Genomic DNA, 11745 nt, shown 5'->3' on the forward strand with positions numbered 1-11745 from the left:
GAATGGTTTCTATGCAGCCAAATGATTCCTCTCTGGAATGTCCCTCCACTCCATTTCCTTTCCCAAAGGAAAATCACAGAAACTATGTCACTGTCTTGGCTAAGACTATCTCCCAAGCCCTGAAAAGTCAGATGCCCATCCCTGTGCTAAGCAAAACATTCCTGAGCCAGAACCACAATCAAGTCCAATTATGAATAGGTGGAACCTCATCTGAAGGCCTTTCACTTGTGCTCTACCCACTAGAGCAGCTACACAGCCCGTGGCTTGGAATGACACCAATGTTCTTTCCTCCAATTGCCAAAGTAACAGTGACAAAGGGGCTGTACTTTTTTCCGTCTTGGTCTTGCCTACTCAGTGGTGTTTGGATAATCATACTAATTGGATTGGGTATAAATAATACCCCTTGATTTCCTTGCTTTCATAAGAAAGTGGTTTAGAGTAGAGAGAAGCAGTGCCTCTTACGGCAGAAGTAGTTTGGGATATGGCCATTCCCCAGCAAGGATGCAGCTGGGCATAGACCCAGGGCCTGGCTTTGGTGGAGGAGAGGACCTGGAGTTGGGCCTACAAAACATCCAGTCAGCTGCAGAAGAGGTATGTCCTTTTGGTTTTGATTATTTGCTTAGATTGCTTTCGCTGATTTGTTTTCTCACATTTTGAACAAATCTGTCTGGCAGGGGGTGCGCCAGGAGCCCATTGCACTCAGTCTTCCTGAAGGGGATGGTTGGCACTGTGACCAGGAGGAAAGTGACCTTCCAAACTCCCTGAACATGATGGGAGGGAAAGCAGAAACATCACTCACATTCTTATATCAGGCTCTAGACTCGGGATCTTTGAAGCCAAGTCCTGGTCAACTTGGCCAGTGGCTACTATCTGTTAACTGTTTAGAGACAGTCCGATGTGAACCACTGGGGAGCTGCTAGCCAGCCTTAAGAGGGACTTGGGGTAAAGCTGTCACCATACTGTATTTGGCCAAAGGCACACAAAGGGTTAGTGACTGTGGGTGACGAGCGTGTCTCCCCCTGTATCACGTTCTTTTTGTATGTTTGGTGACCAGCTAGCTGCAAATGATGTCATGGCCAGGGATGTGCTAAGCCAAGTAAATAATCCCCTTTGGCCAGAAATGTGTGAGTTTGTGGTTTATATAAAGCAAGTTAGTGAGGTCTGGTCATAGGGAAGGGGCCAAGCAAACTGTGAAGTGATCATTTCCAGATGTGCCCAATTTCAGTATGGAGACAGTTACGTCATGCAATCAGGCTGGTGCCCCCATGACACAAGGCTAGCTGAGTCTTTGGCAGGAACTGGCTCTGATTCTCCTGGCCTGTTTTCATTTATCTTCTTTAACTTCAAGCTGACCTGTTGTTTTCTTCTTTGAAATCCCTAGGAGTTTATAGCCAGATAATTATGAAATTTAAATAAGCACACATTTGGAAAATAGGGAAAAAATACCAAGACTCAGACCTCAGGCCAGGTTGCAGGCTACCACAGATCAAAAACAATCTTCTCTGCACTTCACACAGTGGGGCTGTGTCTGATTGGGGGCAAGTGGCTTGCCCTGCTCCGCTTCTTGGTTGAGCAGCCACCCTTGACCTTTTCTGGCATAGAAGTGCCTTTTGGCCTCAAATTCATGAGTCTTTGGAATGTTAGCAATTTAGAGAGGGTTTATCTCTTCAACTCACTACCTGAATGTGTAACAAAATCCTAATGGCATGATTTAAAAACATACAGCCAAGGCAAAAATACATCAAAGGACGAATAAATCATAAAGTCTGCAGTAAATTCAGGAAGAGATGGTTTTATAGCAGAGTAACCAAGGCCCAGCCACTCTTAACAGTTCTTTTCATGTAGTGCCACACAGTTTAGGACCGGCATGATATTGATATCTCCAAGGCCACATTAGGCCATTTGGTCAGGCAATGTCTTTTGGGTGTTTGCTTTATGAAAGGCATAGGATTAAGAGCTGAGTTGGGAGAGACAGAAAGGAATCTGAAGGCCTGGTTTTTGTACTCACAGAGTTTGCAATCTTACTGGGAGATAGAGCTACAGGTCAAACAACTTAAAGGTAGTTTTCTGAAATCTTAAATTACAAAGTACCAGTGGGGGGCCATGGAGGGGGAGGGCCTGAGACAGTGAAAATCCATCCATCTTGTCTGGGACATTTCTCAAACATTTTCTGTACTAAGATACATCCAGCTAAGTCCTGGATCTAGCCACAAAAATGTGAATGTCACATGAGGGTGTCTGATCTGCTGAGCTGCTCGAATTCCGACGGTGGTTTGTTAGATGTTCTATCAACATCACCTGGGGACTTTCACCAGTGAGACTGTTAACCAAGAGCTCAGTGTTACCAAATTCTTTTCTCTTTAAAGTCTTGTGAGATGAGATTATCTTCCTTGCCTCATTGTGATTGGATGGATTATACACCAATAAGTTGCTGTCACCCTTTTACCAAGAATGCATGGGAGTTTAGTGTTCTTGTTGGGTATAAGGGTAATCACATATCTGAACATATGTGCGTGGGAGCGAGAGTATATGTGTATGGTAAAGGGTACGGATTTGAACACTTATGTATATTTCCTGTATGTGACAGGATAAATGACCCCAATAAAATGTGAATATTTAAATTTTCAACACTACCCTCATGTGGCTTTTTACTTCTTCCTGTGTTCTTAGTTGGCAATTTAAGGTAACTGGACCCCACATGGGCATTGGCTCTTCAATTCTGGCCTCATGAGCCAACCAGCCAGGCTCCCAGGAGGTTCTATTTATTTAACTAAGTGAATAACATGCTTTGCCTCTTATTTTTTAAAGTACCCTTTCATTAAAACAGCTAATCACATGCATTTTCTAAAACTTTATTGCCGACTCTTAAAGATGGCTGAATTTTAGAGCAGTAATTAAGAAAACAATTAAGAACCTATGGGGTATTATGCTAAGTGAAATAATTCAGAGAGAAACAAATGCCGTGCGATTTCACTTATATATGGAATCTAAGAAACAAAACAAACAAACAAGCAAAACAAAACTTAGAGAGAGCAGATTGGTGGTTGCCAGAGGGGAGGGAGGTGGGGGTGGGAGATACGGGTGAAGGGCATCAAGATGTACAAACTTGCAGTTACAAAATAAGTCAAGGAGATGTTGAGCATGGTAACTATAGTCAATAATATTGCATCGCATGTTTGAAAGCTGCTAAGAAAGTAGAGCTTGAAAGTTCTCATCGCAAGAAAAAAATTATAACTGTGCAGTGATGGATGGTAACTAGACTTACTGTGTGGTGATCCTTTCCCAATATATACAAATAAGTCACGTTGTACACCTGAAATTAACATGAACAAAAAAGACCAGTGTGCAGATCAGAGTCCATTTTGAGAAACAGAAAGAAAAAAAAAAAAAAAAAAAAGAACGTATTGGTCACGTGGTAGACCCATTTAACAAAACTTGGCGTATTGTAAGGGGATACTCTGTGAAGCTGGAGAGCCAAATCTAGGTCAAGCAGAAGGATGTATGTATCCTGCAGTGAGTATATGAAGTTTGCTATCCAGAGGAGATAGAATAAGCCCAAATGAGAAGAAATTAAAGTTTGGATTAGTTCTTGGCTTGCAGATTGGTTGAAGAATAGGGAGGAAAATGAAGATTGGACACATAGGACTATCGTGTGTTTGTTTTGTTTTTTTAAGATAATTTATTGTCAAGTTAGCTAACATACAGAGTATACAGTGTGCTCTTGGCTTCTGGAGATTCCCATGATTCATCACTTACATGCAACACCCAGTGTTCATTCCAACAAGTGCTCTCCTCAATGCCCGTCACCCATTTTCCCCTCCCTCCCACCCCCCATCAACCCTCAGTTTGTTTTCTGCATTTAAGAGTCTCTTATGGTTTGTCTCTCTCTCTGTTTGAAATGATTTTTTTCTCCTTCCCTTCCCCCATGGTCTTCTGTTAAGTTCCTTAAATTACACATATGAGTGAAAACATACAATATCTGTCTTTCTCTGACTTATTTCACTTGGCATAATACCCTCCTGTTCCATCCATGTTGTTGCAAATGGCAAGATTTCATTCTTTCTCATTGCTGAGTAGTATTCCATCATATATATACCATGTCTTCTTGATCCATTCATCAGTCGATGGACATTTGGGTTCTTTCCATAATTTGGCTATTGTTGATAGTGCTGCTATAAACATTGGGGTACATGTGACCCTATGAATCAGCACTCCTGTATCCTTTGGATAAATTCCTAGTAGTGCTATTTCCGGGTCATAGGGTAATTCTATTTTCAATTTTTTGAGGAAACTCCAAACTGTTTTCCAGAGTGGCTACACCAGTTTGCATTCCTACCAACTGTGCAAGAGGATAGAACTATAATATTTTAATTAATAATATTTAATATTTTAATTAAAAAATTTCTAAACATTTATTCATTTTTGAGAGACAGAGGCAGAGCATGAGTAGGGGAGGGCAGAGAAAGAAGGAGACACAGCATCCAAAGAAGGCTTCAGGCTCTGAGCTGTCAGCACAGACCCCTATGCAGGCCTCGAACTCACGAACCATGATATCATGACCTGAGCCAAAGTCAAATGCTTAACCGACTGAGTCACCCAGGATCCCCAGGACTATAATATTTTTAAACATGAAGTTGCTAAGTTTCTGTATCCCTCCCTCAGAAAAAATAGTCCTTAGGATCAAGTTGGGGGAAAGAATGACAGACCGATCTAATTCAGGATTGGAGGTCCTTTGTATGGGGTGGGCAGAAGCTCTCTGCATCCAGGTGCTATATAATATTACCATGACTTTGTAAAGACGATTATACCTCCTGTCGCTGGAGTGGCTCTTACACTGCTTACTTCTGGCTCAGTGAGGACCCACAGTATGAAAGGCCTGAAGAGTTTGTGTGATTGAAATGGCATTTAGAAAAGCCCAGAGACTAGAATAAGGGAGAGGAAAGCCCCAGTTCCATCCTCTTCTTGATAGATCACTTCTGGAATGATCTTTCTAAATGGGGTGCCTGGGTGGCTCAGTCGGCTGAGCGTCCGACTTCGGCTCAGGTCACGATCTCGCGGTTCGTGAGTTCAAGCCCCGAGTCAGGCTCTGGGCTGATGGCTCAGAGCCTGGAGCCTGCTTCCGATTCTGTGTCTCCCTCTCTCTCTGCCCCTCCCCCATTCATGCTCTGTCTCTGTCTCAAAAATAAACATTAAAAAAATTTTTTTTAAATGCAAGTTGGGGTTACAACTTTCAGACATAATGCCCAAACAATTAATGGGTACTTCGTCCATGTTCTAGCGTTCTCAAAGTGGCTACATAAGTTATCTCACAGAGCCTCCATACAAATCTATAGTTAACAGTCATCCCCATATTGCAGATGAGAAAACTGAGACCCAGAGAGGGTAATAGGCTAGCCAGGAGGTAGAGGTTCCAGAACTTAAATACAAGCTCTCTGGTTCCAGGACTGACATTTTTCTACTGTATCAGGAACTGAACTGCAACAAGCCCAGAGGCAGGAGGCCAGGACTGAGGATTCTGGAAGCCACATTCCAGAAGGAGCTTTTGAAGAAACTGGGGATGCTCAGCCTGAAATAGAGATGCTTTTAGAGGGCCCTGTCATATTTGAAACCTGTCATGTGGAAGACAGAGGAGGCTTCCTTATAGCTCTGGAAGGCAGAACTAGGTCTAATCGATTGAAATTATGTATGAAGCTGGAGAATGAATACAAAACTGTGTCTGAAAGAGTGACAAGGGTTGAGCCACAGAACTGTGTCCAGATAGGTCAACGAAGCAACGATCCCAGAGCAACAGAGAGCCATCCCAGTCTCCTGGGCAAGTGGCACAGAGGGTCGTAAGCACAGGTGTCTGCAGCTGGACTTTCACCTGCTTTTGTGGGCCGGCTGTCAGTCTAAAGCACCCGTTCTGCTTGGCTTTGATTCCCCTCAGTGGTTTCTCCCCCGATTTGGGGGCTTGTCCTGGCCCATCAGTTTGGAAAGTTCAGTTCCGAGCTGACTGCAGACCCCTCCCACTCCCTGACTGGATTGGCCAAAGCCCCTGCCAGGATGGGCCACTGGTCTTAACAGGCTTCCACCTTTCAGCTATTTTGGTTTTCTCCTGTGCTATGTCTGTAGATGCCCTGTAGCTTCCCTCTGCTTTCTCTCAGGTGCCGAGAGCACCCAGGGCTTGCTGTTGGTGGTGGTTTATCCCCAGCCTGTTTGCATGTGGGGTTCGTGGGAATACCTCACCACCCCCTTTGCTGGCCAGTGTTGTCCACGGCCAGGTTTCTTGGTTTTGTTGGTCAGTAGCTCTGTCTGTCGGGACTCAAGAAGGTCCAAAGCCTGTGCTGCCACATCACAGTCACCCTGCTGGGACTCTCTGGGCTGCAACAGTCACCTCAGGCTCCTCCTGCTTGGGCTCTCGAGCTAGGGATCTGCTAATTTAATTACAACCAGCTGTCTTAGAAACCGTCATCAGCACATAATTAAACAACACTTCTCAGAAGGGGCTTGGAGTTACAAAGTAAGTTAAGCTCTGCTAGAACATGACTTAAAAAGAAACTCCAGAAGATTTAAAAACAAATGCAGGGGATTTTTTTTTTTTTCTTTTTTCACAGTGAGTTATGGTCCTGGGCTGGGTAAGAGATGTCGTTTATCCACATTTTGCATTCTTCGCCCCAGTAGAGAACAATTCTCACAGTTGGATGTCCGACTCAGTAATCTGTCGGTTTTGCCTGACTAAAGTCACATCATTGATTGATGCCAAATCTCGCTCAATTAAAGGTTCATTTTTCTTTTGGCCGTTGGCAAATGCAACATTGATTATGGGTTATTAGCATCCACCCCCTCAGATTTGGAATGTGCTAGGAGTGTTGGCTTGCATACCAACTACAGGAGCAGCAACACGGCTCCACACGCCTTTCTGTCCTGGGCGCAAGGACACCAGCCAGTGGGTCTGACCGCGGGGAGGATGAGGGGGCATGCTCAGTCTCCCAGGGAGATTAGAGAAAAGGGAGCTTTTCCCAATATCCATCTCCCTGCCAGCCCTGCCCCCCCTCACCCCTGCCTTTCCAGGTTAAGAAAAATGGGGGTATTTTGTGATAACATTTGGGTTCCTTAACTTGTCTATTTATTCATTCATTTGTTTTATTCATTCAACAAGTATTCTTAAAGACTGGCTTAAAGATGGGCAAATGAATACCTCGTTGAGGCTATAGAAGGGTGAGACCCAGTGAGCCGTGTGTGAAAGCAGTCTCTGCTTTGTTGCAGAAGTTCCTAAGCAGGATATGGAAACTCTGAGCCATGCCTTCCCGTCAGGCCCTTCCTCTGAGGTTTTCTGAGGAGACATCAGGCCTGGTCTGCCAAAGGACTTTACATTTTTTCACTCACGTTCCTCCTCTTTGAGATGCCCCCCACACCCCAACATACTCTGGCCTTGAGGTGTGCCTTGTCTGATTACCACGGCTTTCCAAGGATGAAAAGGAGGTGCACCTGCCCACAGGCAGAGGCCCCCATGAGGCGTGTGCTGACAGGATGGGGTCTGTGTCCCAGGGCTGCTCCTGTGGAGGTTCCTCTCCCCCCACTCCAGATCGGGCCCACGGGTCTCCGCCACCACCCAGGGCATTTGATGGTAGGTCTGCTGGAGCAAATGACCACAAACTCAGTGGCTGAAAATACCACAGATTTATCATTCACAGGTCTGGAGGTCAGAAGTTCTCTGGTCTAAGATCAAGATGCTGCAGGGCTCTCCGTTCCTTCTGGTGGCTGTATTTTCCGTCTTCTAGAGGCTTCCTGTGTTCCTTGGCTCCTGACCACCTTCCTTCATCCTCAAAGCTAGCAGGGTAGTATCTTCCACCCTCTGCTTTTGTCTTCACATCCTTCTCTGTCTCTGAACCTCCTGCCTCTCTCTTATACGAGGACCCTTGTGACTGGATTCACCTGGGTGATCCAGAATGATTTCCTCTTCCCCAGGTTCTTAAATTAATCACATCTGCAAAGCCCCTGTGGTTATGTAAGGTGACTTTCACAGGTCCTAGGGATGAGGACGAGGACATTTTTCGGGGGAGCCATTGTTCTATCTGCCATACTCAGCTCCTTTGTTTTAATCCTTTTTATTTACTTTTATTTTTTGCAATTTTTTGTTGTGGTAAAACACACATATATGCCCCTTTGGAAGCATGTGGGTCTGTGGTATTAAATACATTCATAATGTTGTGCAACTATCACCACCCTCCATGTCCAGAGCTCTTTTCATCTTGTAGAACTGAAAGCCTGTGTCCAGCTCCTTTTATCCTGACCAAGGCAGATAACTCCTCTGCCCAGCATTCGTCAAGATGATAATAATGAGAGCTAACGCTTAATGAATGCTTGCCACACGAATCGCAGGCCACATAAGAGCTTTAGACACATTTTCTCATTTAATTCCTCCCCAACATCTTAGATAGCTGTGAAAACTGAAGCATGAGAGGTTAAACAGCATGCTCAGTATAACCAGACCAGGGGCAGCTGAGAGAGTAGAAGCCTCTAGATGCTGCTTCCCCGGGAGAGAAGGGCTACGGGGACACCAGGGCCCAGACGGATGAAGAGAGTTGTTCCCAAGCGGCCCGCGGTGGCCGGGGAACTTAAAGGATCTCATGTGAAAGGCAGAAGAAGATAAACTTCTCAGCCGGCTTTGTGGCCGGTGTCAGTTAAACACCATTGCTCTAGGAGGCAGTTAATCAGACACTTCTGTCTGAAAAATAATGCTGCTGAAGTAAGCAGGACTTCTACAAGTTACAGGAGAACTGTCAAGCTTGTTAGTGGAAATTCCCCCCAGCCCTCCCCCATGAGGCTGCTTTGCTGACGCTGCTGCAAAAAAATGTCTCTGTGTGCTTTTTCCGGCCGTGGTTTCTCGACGGGCCTCTCGTCTCACTGCTTGCTATTAGCAGTGATGGTCCTGTGGGTCTTCAGGAGTCCAATTTTCTTTCTGCAGGAGAACGAGCAAATCTTCACAAGAACTCCGCAACCCTGTAATCCCGCTGACCGCTGTGTGAAAGATCGGCCAAGAGCTCAGAGTTTAGGGGAATGAAAAGGGCTCGCAGCCCCCCACCCTGAAGAACATGAGCCCGTGGAGGACCGAGGAAATGAAAATAAAATGCCCGGTTTGAATAGGGAGCCAACGAGACAAATCTTGTCCATGGTTCGGTGTTAAATGATGCCCTTAATCCCCAGCTCTTGGGACCTGGCATCTCCGTTGAACTTTGATCAGCCTTGGCTCAGTCTTCACGTTCCCTGCACTGATGTTCGGGGCTGTTTGCGGGCACAGTAAATATTTGTCCTGTCAAATGGCATTTGGCTCCTCACATGTCTTGTTTAAGAGATAAATGTCAGGGATTTCTCTCTCTCTCCCTCTCTCTCTTTGGTGGGAACTGCAAGGAGATATACATACGTTAATAACATTCCCCCTTCCCTACCAACTGTGAAGCCCCAGATAAAGACTTAGATCTTCAGAGTTCTCATATCCTGATTGGGTTTGTGTCAAGTCAAAGTGAAGTCACCCCCGCCTCAGTAATATATGTGCCATCGAGAGCACAGCCTGTTCCAGACCAGAAGCAATTTCTGTTCTGACATGTCTCTGTTATTAAAAAGTTAAGGAAAGTAGAGAGGGGAATACAAAGATTAGATCTTTCAAAGATGAAACTACAAAGCTAATGGCACTGAGCTATCTGTTCGGAGGGGTGAGGAAATCTGCAGTGACTTCAGCCAGGAGGCTGAAGGAGGAGATATAAGGAATCCACACGAAGCCTTGACCATGGGGAGGAAAAAGAAGGGAGAGGGCATTGGGGTAATGGAAGATCTTCCCCTTTATCACTGCTACAAATTAAAATAACATAATTGGAAATGATGACTTCATACTTTCATAACTGCATATTCATTCATAAATAGTAAATGATGTGTGGGGAAACGGGCAAGGGGTCTTCTTTGTGTGCTCGTGGGCAACTGGGGCAATGATTCTGCCTGGCCTTTGGGAGCTTTCTGTAGACTGAGGAAGGGGATATGGTGAAAAGTAGCAAGGGAATGTCCTGATTTTGGAGGAGGGGGTTATGCGCTGACAGTAGTCAGACTATCCCATTGCCGGGGGAGAGAGTCACATAATGGTAATCATCACTCTTATGACACTTATGTGCCCTCCCCCTGTAACTGGTCCCCTCACTAAACCCTCCCCCCCCCCCCGTACCCACCCTCTCAAACTCTCTTCAGATGCAGCTATCAAATCCACAAGGCCAGCCCTCCAACAACCCTCATAGTCCTACTCAGTCAGCAATGAGCTAAGTCTCCCCTATCATCTGTGCCCGTCCCCTTCAGCCTAGTTTGCCATCCTAGGATGTCAGCACTTACCCACAGCCCCTTGGATGCAGGATACAGCAGCTACAATCACAGGGACTGACAAAAGCAATGGGAGTCACAGTGACTGCTTTTGTTGAGCTTTACTTTGGGACTTTGTCCACGCTAGAGACAGGCTCATTTTTCACCAACACAAGTTTTACTTGTTTCACTCCATCTGCTCACAGATAATTTCCTCAGGAACAGATATGGGGACCCAGACTTGAATATTTGGCTTGGTGTAGTTTGGGTCCTTGAACGCCCCATGATCTCTGCTTCTCCTACTTTCCAGTTACTGCTGAGGCTGGGGAAGGATTCACGCACCGCACAAGTGGGAGTTAAGGAGCATGATTTGGAGCCTGCTTGGCTCAGAGCCTCTGGGATTTAGACCCATTAAGGTTGGACTCCTCCTGTTTCCTTTTGCAATTTCCCTTATAACTTTCCAATTTGAATCTGTTTAAATTGTCCCTAGATTGTACAGGCTTGCTTCAAAAGACTTTTTCCATTGTGAAATAAAAAGAGTTTTTAAAACATGTAAATACTTATGCAAAGTGTATCTTCTCACCACCACTTCCTCCTCCTTAACCCAATCCCTGCAGCTCAGACTGCTGTGGCTCAGAAGATATATGAGGTCACAGAGGAGCAGGAACCTGGGACAAATGTTACCATGACTACCACTTAGTGAGCACTTACTCTGTGCCAGGAACTATGCCAAGCCCATTATATGCATCATCTCATTTTCCTCCACAACAACTCTCAGGGCTAGATTATCGTTAATATTTTTATTTTAATAGAGAGATTGTACCAATATCCTGGGTAGTGGAAAGGCAGACTCTGAGGCCAGAAACCTGGGTTCAGATATTGCCCTGGCACTTGGGCATGTGTTGTCACAGGCATGCTAGGCAACTTCAGCCTGTTCTTCACTTATCAAATGGTAATAACAATAATAATGTCCAACAAATATCGCTGTGTAATTTACTTCTCACGTATATTCCTTATTTCTAGGAAACATATGAGTATAAGGCACATGAGAAGGTCCACCAAAATGGTAGGGATTATTTTCTGTTTACTCATTCATTTATTCAACATTTATTCAGTGACTACTCAGTTATTTTATTAATTTTACCCCATAAGCACAGTGCATAGGGCTTAAGAGCTTTTCAGGAGCCTGTGAGAATGTTTGATGCCTAGAATAAAATTAATAACTCCAAGACAGGAAGCTACTTGCTGTAGATTCATAATTAATAAATGTTAACATTGAATGTGTCACTAAACTAACATGTCAACTAGTCAACTGTTGACAGTTTAACTCTTCTGCAATGTATAAATAATTAACATAATAGTTTATGGCACAAGAGCAAAGTGAAGAATTTAACATGTTAGGGGTGCCTGGGTGGCTCAGTCGGT

The 11745-nt window shown here is 44.8% G+C and overlaps 1 long non-coding RNA gene across 1 annotated transcript; it reads left to right on the plus strand.

The window, feature by feature from the left end:
- The first annotated feature begins 402 nt into the window (after window positions 1–402).
- On the plus strand, window positions 403–9305 carry LOC109268311 (uncharacterized). Its single transcript, XR_002080584.2, has 2 exons — window positions 403–591; window positions 8948–9305. It is a non-coding gene; the product is annotated as an uncharacterized LOC109268311 (long non-coding RNA).
- Window positions 9306–11745: the final 2440 nt, after the last annotated feature.

The sequence above is a fragment of the Panthera pardus genome, unplaced genomic scaffold (genome assembly GCF_024362965.1).
Source record: "Panthera pardus isolate Hobbes unplaced genomic scaffold, ASM2436296v1 HiC_scaffold_24, whole genome shotgun sequence".
NCBI classification, from domain to species: domain Eukaryota; kingdom Metazoa; phylum Chordata; class Mammalia; order Carnivora; family Felidae; genus Panthera; species Panthera pardus.